Source organism: Miniopterus natalensis, chromosome 15 (genome assembly GCF_054644295.1).
Source record: "Miniopterus natalensis isolate mMinNat1 chromosome 15, mMinNat1.hap1, whole genome shotgun sequence".
NCBI lineage: Eukaryota > Metazoa > Chordata > Mammalia > Chiroptera > Miniopteridae > Miniopterus > Miniopterus natalensis.
Window position 1 is genome coordinate 2,918,578 of NC_142095.1, and position 21,357 is coordinate 2,939,934.

At 57.3% G+C, this 21,357-nt stretch overlaps 1 protein-coding gene across 10 annotated transcripts in view; it reads left to right on the forward strand.

Annotated features, from left to right (window-relative positions):
* CACNA2D2 (calcium voltage-gated channel auxiliary subunit alpha2delta 2) overlaps positions 1 to 21,357 on the forward strand; it is a 110,691-nt gene that overhangs the window by 32,158 nt on the left and 57,176 nt on the right. The gene's annotated exons all lie outside the window — the stretch shown is intronic.

Here is a 21,357-nt window from a genome sequence, read left to right on the forward strand (position 1 = left end):
GCGCACACCACTCCTGGGGCACCAGTGGCCCCCTCCTGTGTTTCTCACAGACCCCTGGGCCCTGCCACTCCTTGTCCTTGTGCAGGGAGTCCCTGAAGCTGGGTCAAGTGGCAGCCGCTTGTCTCTCCATCAGGTGTTGACGGAGGAGCCTTCATTATGCTCCATCTATAGGCGCGGAATAAATTGGTGTGTCGTGAATTTATTCTTTTTAAAGAGGGACTTTCACACTGGGGAAAGCTTTTAAAAAGAACATTTATATAAAAAGCAATTACTGTGCCAGTAATTTTTACGTATTCTCCCCCTTCATCGCTGCCTTTGTGTTTGAACGTTACCGCCTCCTGGGCAGCTGCAACCTGGCTCCCCAGCCTCCCAGCTATAGCTTCCAGCCTGCCCCAGCGCCGCCTCCTCCGAGAAGGCTCCGGGTGCGGGCTCCAGGAGCACGGCTAGGTGGATTTATGTTCAAAACTTGGGTGCTTTGGAAATTTCCTCCCACATGGGTCTCTGTCCTGAGGTTGCTCCATTTCCAGGGCTGACTTGGTGCTTCGGGGCCCCATTTGGCAGCAGCCAAGCACTTAAAGGCACCTGCTTCCCGCCAGCCTCTGGCCCTTGTTCCTTGGGGGGGAGGTGGTGGTGTGGGAGCAGGTATCCTCCCTCCCGAGGAGCCAGGACCGGGCACCCTGCTTCCCCAGCCATTATTGCTCTCACACTCGATGCATTATGTAAATTGTCTCTGTTGCTTAAGTGGTGCAGGAACTACTGGGGGAAAGGAGGTCTGGAGGCTTGGGGGCCAGGGGAGGCAGGAGGCTAGCCCCTGCAACCCACTGCTCTGTACCAGGGAGGGCCTGACAGCCTCCCAGCTCAGACTAGGACCCCCGGGGCTTGCATACTGTCTCCCCATCAGATCGCGGCTTTGTGAGGGTGGTGGCTGCACCCCACAGCAGACTGGGGGCTCCCAGAAGGCCCGGTGCTCTCCCTTATTGGGCAGGGCGTCAGATTGGGCCTCTACCTCCTACCTCAGACTGGCACCTGGGGTAGGACACGGTCCCTCTGCTGTCCCAGGAGGCATGCTTCTCCCACCTGCAGCCTGCTCACCCGCAGAGCCTCTTTAGAAATCTTTGGCAGAGCTGGAAAAGGTTGTGTCCACCCATGGGGCTGGGTCACCCACTGCCTGCCCCCGGGGGACTCTGGGGCTCCCTCTACAGTGAGTGCCCAGTGAACTTGGGGTATAGCAGGGTAAATTTGGGAGCATCATCACACCCTGGGGCACCAGCAAGTTCTTGGGTCCCCAGGGGCCTGAGATCTCCATGAGGCACGGAGGGGCATGAAGGTTACTGGGCCTGGGCAAGCCTGGCTTACAGAGGGGCCTCTCCTGGGGCACTCACCTGGCTTTCCATCTTCCCTTCTGAGACTCAAGACCTGCTGGGGGGCATAAGACCTGCCAGAGGAACCCAGCCCACCCAGCCCCACTTCTTAGGCGGTCCCTTCCCTTCCCATCCTTGCCCAGGTGTGGCTGCCTGTGGGTCTGAGTGAGAAGGGCCACCTGCCCCTGGCATAGGCTTAAACAGAGGCTGCTGTGAGGCAGTGAGTGCATCCACTGCTGCACAGACAGGACTGGGAGCTCCTCCCTCCCCACCTGGCACTGTCCCCCACTGCCCCTGGGATGGGCGGTGATCTATTTGCTTTCTGATTACCCCCAACGTTTGGGAAACATAGGTGTGGGAGCGAGGGGTCACCGATACCAAGTTAAAGTTTTGGCCTAAGGAGCCTGGTCTGTGGACTCTGTACGCAGCTGATGGGGGAATTGAAACCTCGAACTGTCTTCATTTGCAGTGGCAATAGACAGAGGTGATGCTGATGGCACAGAGCATGATGCCAGCTGCTGCCCTTTGGGGGCCCCGCCTTGAGGCCAGAGGCCAGAGTCAAAGCAGTCAGCCTCCTGTCCCTGACGCCTCTGTCTGCATTCTTCTCTCCTTTCTTCCTTCCCCCACCCCTGCTCTCTCCCTTTCGTATTGTTTTTTCTTGCATTTCTAAATGGATTTTTAATGCCCTGGTTTTAAAATCGGCATCACACACGCACATGGTATAAAGTCGTAGTTTTACAGGCGTGTTGTTAGGAGCCCAGCAGCCCCTCCTCTCCGTGCCCAGCTCCCCAGAGGCTATCACTTTGTAATCTCGGAGCCCACTTCTCGAAATGACATACTTATGTCGCTACTTCACAATTGTTCGGCTCTAGGCTTTACCCACTGGTGGGGGAAGCAGGGCTTAGCTCTCTGGGCCCCTCCCCTGAGCCTGTTCCATTCTTCCCTCCACCCCCGGCCCCCCTGTCATCACACTGTGATATGGTCAGATCAGGACTCAGTGTGGACATTGTCCTGACCAGGCAAATGCTAAGCAGAAGTGTAACCCGTAGTACACACTTTGGAGTACAATTTTTACATTTTTTCCCCCTGGAGGTAAACAGCTGTCTGGTGTGAGTTTGCAGTTTTCCGTGAACCTTTACTAATTCTGCCCCGAGCTCCCACCCGCCTCTCCGGCCTTCTCTCATACCTGTGGACGTATCTGGGGTTCTGGCAAATCTGCTGTCCAGGGGAGTCTGCCCTGGAGCCTCCTGACAGCCTGCCCGCCCAGCCTGTGGCTCCACCTGTGCCTGGGATGTCCCTCACCTCTCTTCTGGGTCAGAGCCCCTCTTTCCTGGGCACCATGGGCGCCACTCCCTCGGTTTCTGGTTTTCTCCCTCATTTTGATAATCTTTTCAGTGGGCTTGCTGAGAAGAGGTACGTGGGAGGCACCTGCTGGGGCTTTGGGGTCTCAGAAAGTCCGCCTTCTCTCCCACGCCTGGCAGAGATTTTAGGCGAGTGTGGAAGCCCAGGGGAGAAACCACTTGCCTCAGAATTTCTGAGGCAGCCCCCCATTCCTCCGGCTCCCGGGGCCGCTGTGAAGAGGTCCAGACTCATTCAGAGTCCCATCCCACTGCACAAGGCCTGGTTTTTATCTCCAGAAACTTGTCGATTTTCTCCCAGTGCCCAGGGTCCAGAAGTCACACCCTGATAGAGCTCCGTTTCTTTTCATCCCTTACCACCCAGCGGACACTTCCGTTCTGGGAAGTTTTCTTGAATGATTTCTTGGACTATTTCCTCCCTTCTCTTTTCTCTGTTCGCTCCAATTTTCCATCTCCGTGTCTCTTAATCAGGAGAGTTCTCAATTTTGTTGCCATGTTTTTCATTCCCAGGATCTCTTTTTGGTGCTTTTTTCCAAAATAACAGCTTGTTCTTGTTTCATTGTTACTATGATGTCTGGAAGCTCTCTGAGGAGTGTATTATAGCATTTTTTTAAAAAAAAAACACCTTCATTTTGAAATAATTTTAGACTTAGAGAGGTTGCCAAAATAGTACAGCAGTTCCCTGCTCCTTCACCCAGTTTCGTCTAAAGTCATCATCTTGCATAACTATGGAACGAATGTCAAAACTAAGACGTTGACATTGGTACGATACTATCAACCAAAGTGAAGACCCTGTTTGGATTTCACCACCTTTTACACGAAGGTCCTTTTTCTACCCCAGGATCCCATCCAGGATCCCATATTGCATTTAGTTGTCACGTCTCCTAGGTTTCCTCCAATCTGTGACAGTTTCTACGTCTTTCCTTGACTTTCATGACCTTGACACATTTTTTAAAGTACCTGTCAGTTATTGTGTTTAATGCCCCTCACTTTGGGTTTGTCTGCTCTCTTCCTGTGATTAGATTGAGGTTCTGCATTTTTGGGAAGAGCACCATAGAAATGGGGTGCTCCTTCACAGGGCAACCTATTGGGGGGTGCATGATGTCGGCATATCTTACTATTCGGTGATGTCAATCATTTGGTTAAGGTGCCGTCTGCTGGAGGAACCAGTTGCTATTTTTTTCTTTGTCTTTAATCTCTTGGGGGAGATGCTTCGAGGCTGTGCAAATATCCTGATTCTTCTCGCACTTCTGTGCCCGCTGATTTCAGCATCCACGGCGCTGATTACTGTGGAGTTTGGGGTTTTTTAATCCTTTATTGATTTTAGAGAGAGAAGAAGGAGAGGGCTATTCCCTGGGTGCGCCCCCAGCATCTTCGTTGCTCTCAGGTGGGGTAACCCAGGTGGTAGGTACCAGCAAGTGGGGTTACCCAGGGCTCCCGTGACCAGGGCACTACCCGGAGGCTGGCCAGTGGCTGAAGGCTCATCCCTTTGGGGCAGCTGTTCTAGTGAGTCCAGGTTTTCTCTTTGGCTCAGCCCTGGGTCTCTGAGCCTACCCTGGTGGCATCTCGGGAGACCGGGCAAGCTGGACCACCCACCAGCGCCCAGACTATTTTATGTCCTAGTTTCATTCTACGAAGGCTGAGGGAATGAAGCAGAAGGCCCTTCTGAGCTCCAGGGAGACAGTGATGTTCTTGGGCAGCCACAGGAGCACCGTGAAAGGCATGGGCTGGATGGGGGATGGGATCCCGGTCTTGGCTGTACCTCCTCTGACCTCTGCAGGGGGGCCTTGGGCATGTGACCTTCCTCTCCCTGTTCTTGAGTTTTTTCCTGTAAAAGCAGGTGGGGGACAGGACGCTGTCCATTCTCCCAGCCTGGGGCAGGTACGTAAAGAGGAAGGGCAGGGGTCAAAGGCCCAGACTCAGGACTGAATGAGGAGGGGCAGAGTATGCGAGGCAGGTCTGGGAGGATAGCGGGTTCCTCACCCCCTCAGGTCATTTTGGCCAATCTCTGGGGAAACTGAGGCCCAGAGAGGTCAGGGCCAGGCCCTCAGCCCCACAGCAAGCTGGTAACTGACCTGGGGCCAGAATGTAGGCGTCCAGACCCCACCCCAGGCCAAAGGGTGAAATGAAGTCACAGTGTCATTCCAGCCTCAGCGAGCAAGACACATCTGTGTGACAGACCCACTCAGCTAGCCCTGCAGAGAGCTAGCCCTGTCCCCTGAATGTGTGTGTGAGCCTCTCCCACCCCCCATCCTAGCCTCTTTGTCCCTTCTTGCCCTGGGCATCTTTTGTTTTCTTGGGAGCCAAGCATGGAGACTCAGATCAGGTGCTCATTAAAAGCTCCCAGCCTCGTCTCTGCAGAGCTGAGCCCATGCCCTGGGTCTGCCTTCTTCTCCGTCATTTCTAGCCTTAGGCCTCTCCACGCCTCAGTTTCCTCATCTGTAGAGCACGCATAACACACCCGCCTGCCTCCCTTCTAGGGGTCACAAGGTTTATGGGACACATACCACAAATGTGGGGGCTTTGGGGGCTTCAGACACAAGGAGTCCTGGACGATATGAGAGGCACCTTCCTCAGACTGGGGTGGGCGTCTCAGGATGCTGCCCTGGGGCCGGGCAGAAGCTGGTGATGCTCAGCACTGGGAACGAGCCCGGGTGGATGGGGGCAGCGCCGTGAGGACCGGCGGGGGGAGCTCGGGGCCCGAGTGACTGTTTTGCTGATTGCTCCTTTTGCTTTCAAGGAGATTAAACTATTTTTAGTCTGCGCCACTGCTGCTGAGCGCCAGAGGAAGCCTTTCCATCGCCGAGATTTTCTGGAAGCTGCCAAGTGTGGTCTTCAACTTGATTCTGGGAGCCTCTCGGAATGGGTGGGAGGGGACGTCACCGCCGGGGCTGTGGGGACAGGCTGGTGTGCCGTTGCTCCCCAAGGCACTTGCTGCGCCGGCCTCCGAAGCCAGGCGGCCCTGGCCTGCGGAGAGCAGTAATCTTAGACGCCCAATGTTTGTAACGCTGTTTTAAAAAAGTAATTTATTTTCTAATTATTCCTTGTCTTGCATAACTGTGCATCGCCAAAGTGTCGCTATTTAAAATATTTATCTCTGCACGCCGCGGGAGCAGCTTTGGAGCGTGGAGGGGGAAGAAATAGGAGTCCGAGTGCTGGTCGCAGGCATATTACTTGGACTCGTCCTGGTGGCTTTGACGTCTCCCTGTAAAGACATTTATTTTTCATTAGGATGTTTCTGAGCTTGTGGCCCCCAGAGAGCCAGTGATTACGCTGTTCGGCTGTGAGAGTTGCATTGGAGAGGTGCTTGGGGAATGAGCCACCAAACTCCTCCCGTGCCTGGGCAGGGTCCGAGTGTGGGCCTAGGTGTGGGTGTGCAGAGATGTGGGGTGCCAGCTGGGGGGGATCACGTGGCCAGGGACTTGAGCCATTTGGTTTGGGGAAACTGAGGCCCAGAGAGAGTCTGCTTTGGAATGGAATCAGCCTCACTGGCAAAGTAGGCAGCGTGCCTGTGGCCTGTTCTGTCCCAGGGCCTGGAGCCTTTCTCTGCAGCTCGGCAGGTTTTGAGGTTGGGATCAGGGAACTCCTGGGTGGCTTCAAGGGGTACATGCATCCCAGAGCCTTGAGCAGAGGGCCCATGGGTTCCTAGCATGCAGTACAGGACCTGACTCTTTACCCCTTCTCTGCCCCTCCCTGGGCTGCAGTTTGAGCGTGTTGAAGGGGTTGTAGGTGCTGGGGTCCTCCAGCCACCCAGGGGAGCAGGGCCTGGACCTGGCTCCTCCCTTACCAATAGGCTCTCTTGCGATGAAAAAAAAAATTTTTTTTAACTCACTGAGTCTAAGAGAGAGTTTTATGCTGAATTTTAAAATACCTTATTTTTCCAGCCTCTAAACTACTAATCTCCCAGGCTGAGGGATTCTGGGACAAAGACGAGGTCTCGAAGTGGAAATCTGTAAAATTAGCTATGCAGTATTAGTGTTTGCAGTTAGAGATTGAAAACTTCTTCCCGGGGTCTGATTGGAGGCTCTGCTCTCCCTGGGGAAGAGGCAGGAACTGGGCACAGAGATGCCCAGGAGGTCTGACCTGGCGGCTGAGGGACAGATGCTGGAGGCTATTGTGGGGCTCAGAAAAGCTCACCCTAAAGGAGCCCCTCCCAGGGCCTGTGAGCTGGGCTGAGTGTGTCCTTTGCCTGAGCTCTGGGTACAAAGCAGGTGCCAAGTAAATGCTGCGGAGCCCAGCTGGGTCCCTTCTCTCTCTCTTTCTGAGGCCTCCTGGACTCAGATCTCCCCACCCCCACCCCAGTGCTCCCACATAAGGGGGGAGGGAGGAAGCTTCCGGAACCTGACTGAGGGGCCAGTTCTGGTGCCTGTGGGTGGGCCGCCCGCCGCGTGGCCCATCAGGCGGCTTGTGTGCTTGATTGCCTGTGATTGGCTGCAGCTGAATTCAGCAAAAACTATTATTTGCCCTTGATGAGCCAATCACATGGCCTCATTGGCCATTCAGAGCAGGCACTGGAACCTGGAGGGAGATGGGACACAGTGAGGCTGAAGCATGAAGTCCAGTGGGGTTCTCAGTGTGTCCCCTGTAGAAACACATTGGGAACCAGGACTTACAGATTCATAGGCCCTAAAGTTGAGGGGATGGGAAGCCAAAATTCCCCAAGGGGAAGCTGGGAGTGATGGGGAGTGGGGCCACACCTGCTTCTACCTCCTGTTCCAAGGACCCGAGTATTCTTGCCTATTAAGGACTTGGCGCTTGTAATGTCCATGGATTTAGGGTGCATAATGTGCCCCAGATGATGGCACCATAGGCTTGCTGGATACTGTCTCTGACCTCGGTGGCTTTGCTGTGTTTTAAAAGGTCTTTCCACCCAAGAGAATGGAAAACATATGTCCACACAGAAATATGTACAGTAACGTTCATAGCAACATTATTTGAAATGGTTTTAAAAAGTGGAAACAACCCAAATGTCCTTCAGCTGATGAATTGAACAAAATTTGATATATCCATATAATGGAATATTATTCAGCAATAAAAAGGAATGAAGTTCTGATATAGGCTATGTTGTGGACACATCACTGCCCTGGCCGATGTGGTTCAGTTGGTTGGGCGTCGTCCTGTGCACCAAAAGGTCACCAGTTCGATTCCCGGTCAGGCCACATGCCTGGGTTGCAGGCTCGATCCACCAGGAATCATGCAGGAGGCAGCCAATGGATGTTTCTCTCTCGTCAGTGTTTCTCTCTCCCTCTCCCTCTCCCTCTCCCTCTTAAAAAAAAAAATCAATACTTTTTTTAAAAAAGAAAGAAAACATTATGCCAAGTGAAGGAAGTCAGTTATAAAGGGCACATACTATATGATTTAAACTATATGAAGTGTGTAGAATGGACAAATCCCTAGAAACAGAAAGTAGACTAGTGATTGCCAGGGACTTGAGGGAGGCAGGAATGGGGTACAAGATTTCTTCGGGGGGTGATAAAAATGTTTTCATTGAGTGTCAATGGTTGCACAACTTGATGAACAGACAAACAATCATGGAATTGTATACTTGAAAAGGTGAATTTTATGGTATCTGAATTAGATCTCAATAAATCTGTTAAGGAAAAAAGGTCATTCCACCATTGCCAGGATGGTGAGGTCAGTGAGGGATCAGTGGCTCCTCCATTCATATGCCCACTAAAGCACCTCCTTTGCTGTAAAGTGGGCTCCTTGGTGCAAGGAATCCATGGGATCCCATGTCAGTGCATCAGACATGGGTAAGCTCTTGGATATGCAGCACCCTGCATGGAGGGAAGGAAGACGGACTTGATATGGTACTGCATGTGTGCCCATCCCAGTTGACATGAATCACTGCCCCCTCTCAGCTGGAAGAGGTCCAGTGTCGTCAACTTACCACCACGTGGGGTGGTTGAGCCCCTCGAGAAGGAGGGCCATGTCAGAGGCTTAGGACTGGTCTCTGCTGCTGGCAGGGTGGGCATTCAGCAGCAATAGTAGCTGATCGACCTTGGTCTTGGGCAGGCTGGGGTCTGAGGGCTGGACTCCAGGATGACTGGGGGTGTCTGTTCAACAGAGTGACCAGAGAGTGGCAGCCATTGGACCTCTTGCCCCTAGTGGAGGGGGTAAAGTGATGATCGGGGCAAGTACAGGCAGTGTGGCTGTTCATGGCAGGGGTGCTGAGGGCCATCAGGAGGTGGACAAGAGCCCTCTCGGAGGCCGTGGGTTAGTCACTTTTGTCAAGGCCTCTGCAGGCCAGGTGGTTCTGGGCACACCGAAAATGACCCATCACTTACAAGGACCCCTTGCAGGTGGGGAGATGGCTCTGAGGCATGTCCCGTGTCCAAGACTAGCACAGGGTCAGGGACTCTGGGTCACGCTGGCGAGGAATACCCAGGATGTGAGCCCACGAGGCTGGGGCGGTGGGCCTGGCCGGGCAGACAGCACCCCCGGCTGTGGCCGCGGACGGGGCAGGAGGCAGGCTGAGGGACAGGGAAGGTTCGGAGTGGGCATGCGCGTGGCGGGTGTGCCTTTTAAACCGTCATCAGCCTTAGTGTTCCAACAGCCCCGTTCACTTTGTGAAAGCCTTTTCTTTGGAAAAATAAAAGAAGATTGGAGGCAAGTACAATATTTGGCTGTGGTGGCTGCTAATTTGGCACTGAATGTCACCTCCGCCTTTCTCTTCCCTGATGCCAAGTGCTCCTTCCCCAGCTCCGGTTGGGCGGGGTGGAGGGGAGGGATGGGGGTGCAGGGCGGGCTCCCAGGCCTCTTAAGATTCGAGATTCATTTCCTTAAACACACATTGTCTCACTCCAATTTCACGTCCCAGCAGTTCTGCCGAGGAATTAGCAGCCCCTGGGAGAGCGCGGGCAGGTTCTGTTTACAAGGGGCGGGGGCGAGCTGGGGGGGGGGGGGGGTTTCGCAAGCAGGGGGCTCGGGGCTGTTTGGACAGGGAGCCCACAGAGCCCCTCCCTGAGTCAGGGGCTGCCGCTCTCAAAGAGGGATCCAAGTGGGTCCTTTGACAAAAAAAAAGTGTCAGTCCTGCCCTTTTTAGATGCCTGCATACTGGAGGAGGGGGACTGGTAATGATTTGGGGGCAAATTGAGGATATTGGGTTCTCAGATCAGAAAGGACCCTTAAGACCATTTGGCCCAACCCCCCACCAGAGAGGACTGGCTGAGACTGGGGGCCAGGGTCCCCTTTGGTGACAGCAGCCCTCAAACTCTGGAGGCCACACTGCTTTGAAAAATCAGGTTCCTCACCTCTGCCTGCGTGTCCCCTCCACGGCCCTGTGAGCTTAGGAGGCTACAGCCTTGTCATCGTGTGAGAAGTAGCCTCGCTCAGTGGGTGGCCCCTGGGACCCAGCCTCAGGTGTCCCCCCCCCCCCCCCCCCCCCGTCTCGGTCAGTCCTTGGGGCACAGGGTCCCACAGCCCAGCTGCCTCTCTCTTCAAGGCGCCAGGTCATTATGTGTGTGGCAATGATGGTCTTAATGAGGAGTCTCAGGAGGATGACACTTTAACCCCCTCAGTGGCACCCTTAGACAGCATGACAGCCCCCAGGGAATTCAGGCCCCCTGGCCGGGCTTGTTTTGGGATGTCCTCCAAGACCAGGGCTGTCCTGTTCTGCCCTCTCTGCCCTCCCCCTGCCCAAACCCACAGTCACCCCCAGCCCCAACCCTGCGGAGTCTCTGGGATGGACACCCCATAGATGCCAAGTCAGAGCCGAGCCAGAAGAGGACTTGAGGGGAGGCTGCCGTCCCCCAGCTCTCCTGGGCGGCTGCTCATTCATCACTGCTTAGAGGAGAGACCTGTTAATTTGTCAGCCCATTAGCCGGGCACCAGCAGCATATGGACCCGGTTCCTGCTGCCCTCTCCCCACCTGTCAGACAGCGTCATCTGGGCTCACTGAGACAGAGGTCCTGGCTCGGATGACGGGGCACCCTCCTGCCCCAGGCTGAGCCCCGCGGTGAGGCAGCTGAGGGTGTAGTGCTCTCAGCTCCTGCAGCGTTTCTGCGTTTGGAGTCGGCGACATAAGCCTCTCCAAGCCGTGGGCTGAGGAGGGCCCTGCTTTTAGGAAACGGGGTGTTATTTTTAGTGTTCAGAGAAAGACAATTTTTTCTCACCCACTATCAGCAAGGAAATCAATTGTTTTTAGATCCTCCTGTCTGCGGGGTGGGGGTGGGCAGGAAGGATCACCTTGTCCCATTGTTCCTCCCCTACACACACACGCGTGCGCACACATGCACGGAGGGAGTTTGTGCCCTGGGCTCTCTATTGCAGCCGGGCATGTAGAAGGGGGTCTCTGGGTCTGTAGGGTCAGTAGCTGGAAGGAGGCAGCAGCCCAGTGTGGGTAACCTGAGCCTGGATGTGTGACCAGTGCTGGGCTCCGGTCCCTCTAAGGTGATGGGCAGGGGGTAGGGAATGGGGTCTGCTGGAGGGATCCCCGGGCCTGTCACATGCACATAGATGTTCCCTGAGGCCTACTGTGTGCTGTACTTGAGCAAAGGGATACAGGGAATTTGGGGAGGTGCTCAGAGAAGGGGAGAGGCCTGGGGTGTGGAGTTCTGGGCAAGCAGACAGAGGAGGCTGCCCACCCCAGGGCACAGGCAGGAGAACCAGAGGGCAGGTGTACGTTCAAAGACCCTCAAGGAACGACGACCAGACAGGGCTGACCTCCTGCCCTGATTCTATCCTGCAGCCCCCAGGAAAGGGGCCAGCCAGAGTCCATCCTCAAGATCCTGCCCAGCACCTGGTGACTTGGGCCCAGAGACCCTGCTCAGGGGACCTCTTCGAGGGGTATCCCCATGGGCCCAGTGGTGTGGGTGGGGGTGGTGTGGGAAGGAGAGCTGCCCGGTTCTCTCCCTGCTAGGGAGGAAGCAGGGCCACCTTATGTAATTGGGGCAATTTGTTCCGCTCTTGTCCTCCTGGCCTCGTCGCTCACCACCTCCTTGCTCAGGGAGCCCTTGACAGAGCTAGAAGCTCAGGCTCCCTCCCTCCTGCTGGAGGTCACTGAGCAGAGGACTCAGGAACCCAGAGTATCATCTCTAAGACCTGTGGGTTGGGGCTAAGGACAGTCACAGGAGCCTGTGGGATGGAGACCAGCTGCTGCGAGGTGGGCAGGGTCTGGAACGGGTCTGTGTTCAGGTATGTGGTTAGTCTGTGTGGTCGCTGAGTCCCAGCTCCACCAGTTACTCTCGGTGCCTCAGTTGCCTCATCTATGAAAGGGGGACAAGGGCTGGGGCTTGTGAGGATTTGATACAACAAATGGCCAGCATGGAGGCTCGCTCGGGCCCCACTGGCATTGGCAGCTCTTCCTGTGGCACTCATCACCCCATCAAGCCGGGCAGAGAGCGGTGGCCCAGCGGGGGTGGGAGTCCAGGAGCGGCGTCTGCCTCCCCTGAGCACAGCACACTTACTGCGAAGTTCATGGCTATTCAGCCAGGGCTCTCTCAGTGTTTGCCTGTGCAGCCGGGTGGTGGGTTCTATTTGCACAGTTCGTTTGCATGGCAAACACCGTGCGCGACGCAGTGAAGGCAAACGTCGGTCCCAGTGGCTGCTGGGATTCTGCATTAAGGAGAGAGAACCTGGAGCTGTGGATGCCAAGAATTGTCTCTCTCCCCACAGCGAAGTGAGGAGAAACTGAGGTGCAGAGAGGAGCCAGGGCCTGCTTAGGAGCACCCAGCTGGGAATGGTGTGGAGATCACTGACCTCCCAGCTCTGGGAGACCCTTGTGTGGTGGCCACCCTGAATTTGGGGGGTCCAACATGGGAGCTTTCCTATGAGGGCCTTGGAGAGAGGGGGTCCCCTCTGGGCACGCATCCTCGGTGTGCGCGTCCCTGTGTGTGCCTTTCCTGAGCACGCCATCAGCGTGTGCAAGGCCTCGTGTCTTAGTCCTGTTGGTTTATTTATTTATGCTTCCGACTTGTTCTACAGGAGATTTAAGGGCACTTACAAGGATACATAAAATTCAAGTAGGGCCCATAAATTGGGAAAAACTAGGGGAAGGACCTAGATGGAGCTGGGAGGTGCCGGCAGAGGACACAAGGAAGACAGCCTCGGTGCGGCCGGCTCCCTCGTGCACTCGCGCTCACCTTGGCTCTGGGGCCCACAGCTTATCAGTGCCTGACACTCAGCCTTGTGATAAGAGGAGGAAGCCCAGCCAGGCACCCCTGGGGACCCTGGTCCAGAGGTGACTGTCGGTCAGGCCGTGCCCTTGCCCCCACCAAGCCCCGCACCCATGCTGCTAGGAGCTGCTCCGGTGCCGTGTCCAGCAGGAGAATTTAGGGCCATGACCTTTAGGTGGCCCCAGCCGCTCGGGGTTAGAAAAGTTCCACTGTTTAAACATCTCAAGTGGCTGCAGCTGCCTTTAGAGGTGCAGATAGAGACACACAGAGCCTCACCCAGGCCTGGGGCTGCTGGGTACCCAGTGCCAGTGGACTGGTCCAACTGGGCTGTGCTGCTTTCCTGTGAGCCTCAGTGGTAGGCCCCGGGCACGATCTGTACCTGGCTCCCTGGGCACTGGGCATGAATGCAAGGAGGTGAGCGTGTGTGTTATGCACGGTGGGGCGGGACTACAGTGTGTGCTCCGTTACTGGGAGGACCCTGGGTGGCTTTGACCCGAAGGGGACCCTTGATACCATGGGAGGCCGCAGCCGCCTCCCTGGCTTACCTCCCTCCCTGTCTTTGTCCCCCATGCTTGACATGCCAAGATCTGTTTTCACCAGAGTGGCAGCCCGAGGGCCCCTCAGCCTGGGAAGTTGGGCCCTATGGGGCAGCGTTGGGCAGGGAGGGCGCCCCAGCCTTGGGGGCAGCCCTGGAAGGAGGCCCTGTGCGGAGCCAGCAGCACCTCGCATTTGACCTTTCATCTCCCAGGAGTGTCCCAGGAGGCCTGGCCCAGGTGGCTCAGAGCTGTGTGGATGCTGCGGGCAAAGGCTGTGCCAGCCACACGGCCGGCAAGGGGCAGGGTCAGGACTCAGCCCCAGGGTTTGCTAGCCGTCCTAACTGCGAGTGCGGGGGACTCGGGCTGGGAGGTCTCCCCTTTGGACAGATTCCGACCCTCCTGGCATCTCAGTTTTCTCATGTGTAAGATAAGCCAGCCTCTGAGCCCCTCCTGGTGTCCTTGTCACAGGTCAGGGAGGGAGGGAGGTGGACCAACCCCCCCCTTCCCACCAGGGGAAGTCTGCCTGGAGAATCTCAGGCAAGGCCAGTTTCTGGGCACTCCGGGGCCCCTGAGGGACCTGCACCAGCCCCTGAAGAGGGTTGCCCAGCCTGGGCAGCAGTGCTGGGAGGGGTGGAACGGAGGTGACACGGGCAGAGGGAGCAGATTTTGTCCTTTGCTCTCTGGCCATCGACCTGTGTCAGGCCCAGCCTCACGTCCATCTCACGAGGGTATTTACGGGGGTAAATTTCTGCGTGCTCTGGGCTGAGGGGCAGGTGTCTCCGGTGAGATCTCAAAAACTGCTGGGGCCTCTCACCCTCGCTCCCAGAACTGTCCTTCCTGAGAGACGGAGGCTGGAGAGGGCCTTATAGGGCTGAAGACAGGCTCAGAGGGAGACGGGGTTAAAGAGGCCAGTTGGCCAGATAGTGACCAGACCCTGGGTCTCTCCTCGGGCTGTCGTGGGGACGGGGGGGGGGGACTGTGTGCGGTGCTCTAAAGGCAGGGCCCATGTCCAAGGCCACGCTTTGCCAGGGCTGCTTGATGTGGTGACCTAGGTAAAGGGCAGGCCAGATTTGTCGGCGAGGTGGAGGAACGGGTGGGCATTGGGGCCTGGAACTGACGATGGGGTCTGAAAAGACCAGGACCTCAGGCTCACCCCTCGCTGCCTACAGTTTCCAGCCAGTTTCTCCACCTGCCAGAGCCTTGGTTTCTTTAGCTGTGCAATGGGACCAATACCGTACCCGCCTCTTAGGATAGTTCGGAGGACAACTCAGTAGGTTACGCGCGGAGCCCTGTCTGGCCACTTGGAGGGCCTGTCATCGTTGTCAGTATCTGTCTGCGGGCTGAGAGCTCAGGAGTCCTGGTGGAAGGAGGGGCGGGGAGGCAGTGGGAGAGAGCTGAGCCAGGGTGGGTGGCAAGAGGGCCTAGACATGGCAAAAACAATCTGTTTCCCGTAAACATGAGCGCCCACACCAGCCGGCCGCCACCCGGCGACTTCTGCAAGTTGGGAAAGTGTGGGTATGTTTACTCGCACTCCCCCGTGCCAGCTGGTATGCTGGGCACAGCTTCCCTCCCAGCTGCCTCGACAGCCGGCGGCTCCCAGCTCAGGGAAGGGGGAGCAGGCAGGGGCCCCCAGATCTCGCCTGCATTTCGGTTCACCTCAGGCTCAAATCTCCCACTCCCGATGCTATCCTGGACCAAATCGGGAGGACAGGCCCTGAGAGTCCCTATAGCTTGTGTCCATGTGGCCAGGGCGTGACCCAGCTCCCCTGCTCTCCAAGATCACCTGAGTAGACAAAGGCAGAACCATCTAGGGACCATGCCTTGAGTTTAGGCAACAGGTATTCCTCCAGTGGGGTCCAGCCCCCCTTTCCTCCCTATAATCCAGCTGCCATCTCAGTAAGTGCTTCCCACTGGGGTATGGACAGCACCCAGATGCCTCAGCACACCCAGAGGCAACGAGTGCACATTTCAGGGGCCCTGGCACCCCACGCCTCGGGCTCTCTGCTCTGAGCCTGGCGTGGCAACTGCAGGAGGCACGCCCGTCACCCTCCTGAGGTCAGGGCAGGTTCTTGGCTGGCAAGGAGTCTCCGTGACACTGCCACCCACCACCAGGCCTGGGCCAAGCATCGTGGACTGAAGGAGAGGTGAGAACTTGGAGGGAGAGGTTCAGGGAAAGGGCTCCTTAGGCACTATAAGGCCCATGCCAGAGCTATAACTTGTGACCTTGGAGATGGGGCGTGGGTAATGGAGACATGGCCCTGAAGCATGTGCTTTGCGGTGTACAGGTGTGTGCACAGTACTGACGTGGGTAGTCAAGGACACTAGAGTGTGCCACCTCCCGGCCTCCATGGGTTTGGCCAATTGGCATGATCACCTCTGTGGTAGGAAGACACCCCCCCCCCCACCCCATCAGATTCCTTTCTCACCTTCTACCTGTCCCCAGAGTATCCCCTTGACTCCAAGGGAGCCAGAACCTGGGAGGATAGTCACTGACCGTGAGTTTCACATAGACACACTACCATGGGGGTGCTGTTATCTCATGGTGGCAGCCTTGAGTCCAGGGACTGTGTAGAGAAACCATGGGTGACTCCCTTCACAGCATCCCTGACAGCTGAGCTTGCATACTTCCTATAATGGGGAGCTCACTATCCAGACAAAGCTCCCAGGATTTGGGACCCCGAAGTGTGAGAAAGTTCCTCTGGTTTCCCCTGAGCTAGAATATGCATCCCCTCTGGTGCCATCGGAAACCTTGAAGAAAGGGCCTATGACACTTGGAGCTGGGTGGAGGCCATGACCCCTCTGGGATCATTCTCTCCGAAAAGATACAGGTCTTAATGCCGGAGGCCTTGTTCCAAGTCAGGTCTGGAACAGTGGATGGAGAGTCAGGATTGATGTGGACTTGAAGTCAGGTTAATTCACATCTGCCTCAGAGGAGCAGACCGGCCACACCCAGGAACGGACCACTGGACCGGCTCCCTGGTGGCGGGTCGCGCCTCGCAGAGGTGGCCTGCTTGCGGGAAGCACAGGGAGTTGGCACAGATTGGCCCGAGCTCGACTGGGAGGATTCGGTTTATTGTTTTGTGTTGGGTTTTGTGTCTTTTGAAAAACAAGAGATTGAGCCTCTTTATGCCATGGATTTTACAGCGTAACGAGCCAGCGTAATTTCCCATTCTCGGCGGCAAGTGCACTTTTTACACTAATTGCATAATTAGACATAATGTACTAATTGCAGTAATGGATGACAGTCAACTAAACTTTAACTTTAAAAACAGGGAGGCGTTGCTGGGGGTGGCGGTGGGGGCTCTGTGCCCCTGTGAGTTTTTGGAGGGAAATCTGCTGGTGACAGCTCCTGGCAGCTGCCTCTGGGGGGCCAAGGGGCCCTGGAGCCACAAAGGCCTTCTCAACTGTGATCTAGGCCACACCCCTCCTCCCCTGAGGACCCCACACCACCTTGGTATCCACCTCCCTTCCCCTCACTTCCCTCCTGCCCCCCACAAGCTCCTGTGTCCTCCGCCAAGCAGTCCCCTGGCTTTCCTTCCTCCCGGCCTTGCACCCACCAGTACGCCTGCCTAGAGTCCCTCATCCCCTGTCCACCCCCGGGTCTGGCAGGCTCCCACCCAGCCTTTCAGACTCTGCTCAGATGGCCTCTCCCCTGAAAAGCCATCCCAGTCTTTTCCTTGACCCCACTCCCAGCAGGCCACCCCCACTCCCAGCAGGCCACCCCCACTCCCAAGTGTCTCTGGCACACTGCTCTCTGCTCCCACCTCTGCTATTAGCAGTCTGCATAGACATCTGTCCTCTCTGGATGGTGAGTCCCAGGAGGGCAGGGACACAGTCTGGCCTATCTCTGCTGCCCCAGGCTCAAGAGGGCCCCAACCAAAGCCTGTGGCCTGAAGGTATAGTGCTCAAGGGGAAATGAAGGACATGGGGTGGGGTGGGGAGGAGATGGGACCATTCATGGAACACTGACCCAGGATGGCCACATCCTCACCTGATCCTGGAAGCCAGGCCAGGAGCCTTCTCCCCGCTCCTACGCTGCGTTTGTGTTCATCATAGCCCAGGCAGGGCCACGGCGGGAATGGCCTGGGTGGGTGTCTGTGGTCCCCCGTAAACAGGAAGTTTATTCCATGAAACCCCTACTCAATTTGAAGATTGGTTTTTAATAATATGACAACTAGTATCACGGTGTACAAACCCTGCTTGTAACGTGACACCATCTATAGCTGACTGTCTGTGGAGCCATCCCACCATAGGATGGTGGCAGCGCCGCGTGGCCACGTGGGAACCTAACGTGGCAGCTGATGAACGCCAGCAGCTGATGCAGTGTGGCATCGAACTCCCCCCGGGCACCGACTGTGTGATCCCGTGGCTCCAGGCCCCTCGCCCTTGCCCTTGCCCTTGCCCTACTCTGAGTCCCGCATCAGGAAGGTCAGGGAGGACCACAACTCCTACACCAGGAGGCTCTCAGCCACACAGAGTCCAGGGCCTGGTGTGTCCCCAGAGCAGCTGGGTTGGGGTTTTTGTGCACCTGCTGGGGGCCGCCCCTCGGTCCAGTCAGGAGCTGGACTGCGAGTCTCAAGGCTGGTTGGGTGAGGGGAGAGCCCAGGAGGTCCAGCCTGTCCTGGATCTGACCTGTGTGCTCTCAGTGGAAGGGACCCCAGGGTACCCACCCGGCTGCTCCATCAGTCCTGTCACCATCAAGGGTGATCAGCAGCTATATCGATACCCTTGGTTTTCCCCATGAAGGCACAAGACAGGCAGCAGCTTGGCAGGGCTGAGGGCAGGAGCTCTGCCGTGACTGGCTGGGGTCCCTGAACTGACCATTCAGTCCCCTGTCACCACACCTCCCTCCTGGCCCAGCTCCTGGTGAGCCCCCTATCATCCACCCAAGGTTCCCCTAATCCCTGGCACAAGTGTACCCCATTCTAGCAGCTGACCTCGTCTCCAACCCCAGACCCTGTGGCCTCCAGGGCTTGCCCATGCAGGCCGGCCTCGGGAGGCCCAGCCCACTGTCTCTGGTCCTTGCTGCTGTCTCTCTAGAGACCTGATGGCCTGAGGGCTGGGCAGTTAGACCCCCCGCAGCTGCTTTTGAGACCAGGGACCAGACAGTGAGATGTGGCTAGAGGGGGATGGAGAACAGGAAACCCGCCGGGGGTCAGATCATGGGGCTCAGCTCCCTGCACCCTGCCTGTGCCCTGCCTAGCAAGCACCCTGGGCGGGGGGGGGGGGGTCCGGAATGCCGGAGCACCCAGCTGAACCCCCCGCTGAGCCTGGGCCTTTGAGGAGACAGCCAGCAGCAGGGCCCAGCCTACATCAAATCTTTCTCGTTCCATTTTCTTTCTGATTTAATTTTCCAGAGATTAGGGCTCGTTCACCTTTGCTGCAGAGAGGAGTCTCGCATGCGTGTCTGTTTTTCACTCACGGGGTTGGGTGGTTGGTTAGCTGATCAGGCTGGTTCTGCCAGTCCTCCCTGTGCCCCCTTCCAGAATGACACTCCTGCCTTCCATGGGCCACAGCCCTTCAGCATCACCCTGGCTCTGCCCCAGACCCCTTCAGACCCACCAAACCACCAGCTTGTCCCGCACACCCACTATGCCAGAGGCCTTACCTTCAAGTTTGGCGATAAATGTGAGGAACAGACCTGCACGGTGTGTGACCTAAAACAAGGGCTGTGGATCAGATTGACTGGTTCAAATCTGAGCTCTGCTGTGGAACTTAACCTCTTGGACCTCAGTGTGCCAGCTGCTAAATGGGCGTGATCTGAAGGGTCCCTCCTCGGGGGTCGTCAGATCAGCGACGTCAAGGGTATAAAGCACCTGCCCTGGGATGGAGAGCTACACTCGGGGAACGGGGCTGTTCCTGTGGCCCCCATGGTCCCCCTCCCTCCCTTTTCCTCTCCCCATACCGTCCCCCTCTGCCTGGGCAGGTTGGCTACTGACTTGCGTCCGGGCCCCACTGCTGCTGGCTTTCCGGGACTTTGCCTCTTCAGTGTGATTGGGGCTGTCCGGGTCACTGGGACCTTTTGTCTCGTGGTGGCTATCTGTGTTCCAGGCACCCCTCTCCTAGTCGGGACTCTTGACGGCTGTGGGGGCTGGGCTGACTCGTCTGCCCCTGTGAGCATCGGGGCTTCCTATCCAATGTCACCATTCCTCCAAGTGTCCTCCGGGCTCACCTCCCCTTTCTGTGAAGCCACCCAGGGAAGCAGGAGGCTCTGGTGTCCCTGAGGAGGCCTTGGCCCCACAGACCCTGGAAATCCCTCAGCCAAAAGGCTGGCCAGACTCGCTGGAGCTGAAAGAGGGGTGGGGTTGGGGCCAGCACTGGGCAGGGGCTAAGGCGATGAGGGAGAGATGGAGGGACAGGCCTCCGTACCTGCTGAGGGGCGGCCTCGAGGGGAGGAGTACGCCCAGGGGAGTCGTGGCCGTAGACGCATGATACGGGGTGGGGGGAGCAGGGCCTCCTGGGAATGAGAAGGTACAGACTGCCCCCTGCATTGTCCCTCTGCGCCTCGGCCACCCCGCTCTTCCATCCTCAGCCCCTGCGCCGTTGTCTCCTGCCCTCCCGTGTGCCCACCTGTGCCCAGCCAGCCCTTCCCTAGTCTGCTGCCCTGCCCCTGCCGTTTGCCACCTCCTCTGTGGCATGGAGCCCTGTCGCGGCGGGTGCGGAGCTCTAGCCACCTGTAGACCCGCGGCCCCGCCTGTCCCTGGCCCAGCTGCCTGTGTGGAGGTGGGGGCCGCGCTGCTGTGGGAGCTGCTGGCTTTTTCCAGTTAGCTCGCGGGGCCAAGGACGCCAGCAGGCATGCGGTCCTGCCGCAGTAGCTGAGGCCCTGTGCCTGGTGCGCCCTGGCCTGCCTGTTCCTGCTGAGCTGGCCCCGGGGGCCAGGGCTTGAAGGGGAGCTCCCCCTGGGGCTCAAGGGGAGCCCGCCCTGGGCGTGCTCTGGAGGTGCCCAGGGCTCTCCCGGGCTTCCTGCTGGGCCTGCAGGTGGAAAGCCCCTCCCGGACTGCATGGATGGAGAGGTGACCTATCTCCCAGGGCGGGACCATCTGCCGGACTGTGTCTCTCAGATCTCCCTGAGACTCAGGGCCCACCCCAGGGGACAGGGGCAACTGGGGGCAGGGGTAGGGAAATGTTAAAAGAGGGTTGAGGCACCTGCAATAGAAGGAAGGGAGTCTGTTGCTCTCCCAGGGACTCATTTGGGATTGGGGGACAGGCTTGCTGGTAGCTGGACCAGCCCCTGCCATTCTACAATTCTGCCCTCATCTCCCCAGAAATTCCTAGCCCATTCCCCCACCCTTGCTCGAGGGAGGATTTTGATAGGCAGGGAAAGGCAAAGGGCAGCAGGGACAGCGTGAGCCAAGGGGTAGTGGTAGGAGCCAGCAGGGACTGGGGATCCGGAGGCTTGGTCTGCAGGTGCCTGCCAGGTCAGTGGGCCAGCAGAAGGGTACCACAGTGGGTCCTTGGGTAGAATGGGACAGGAAGAAAGCATGGCAGACACAGCCCAGTCTCCAAGGAGTAGCAGAACTGCAGGCAGAGTGGAGTCAGAGCTGGGTCTAGCGGGCCCCGGAGCTCTGCTCTTGAACATGGAATCAGGCGTGTGCATTTGCCGAGGGTCCGCTGCACACAGGCCCAGTCCCCGGGGAGAGACAGAAGGGAGCTGGCTGTGCCTGTGCCCTATTAGTGGCGTCCCTGTGTCTGGGCTCCCCTGCTGTCACCTCCAGGACCCAAGCTGAGGTGTCAGAGACAAGGACAAGATGGCTTGGGAGGCACTGCCCTGGGAGACCAGGGAGAAGGGGGGGGCTGGAGGTGACAGACCCCAGGAGACCTAAGCTGTCCGCCTAGGAGTGGAAGCCAATGGCTTCAGATCCTAAGAATGCAGATGTAGCAGGGAGAGAGTAGAGGCAGGAAGGGGACTGTGATTCCTTCTGCAGAACTCTGGTGGTGGTAACACTAGCAGTAGCTACAATAATGTAGGCTCCTTGCAGTCCTAGGC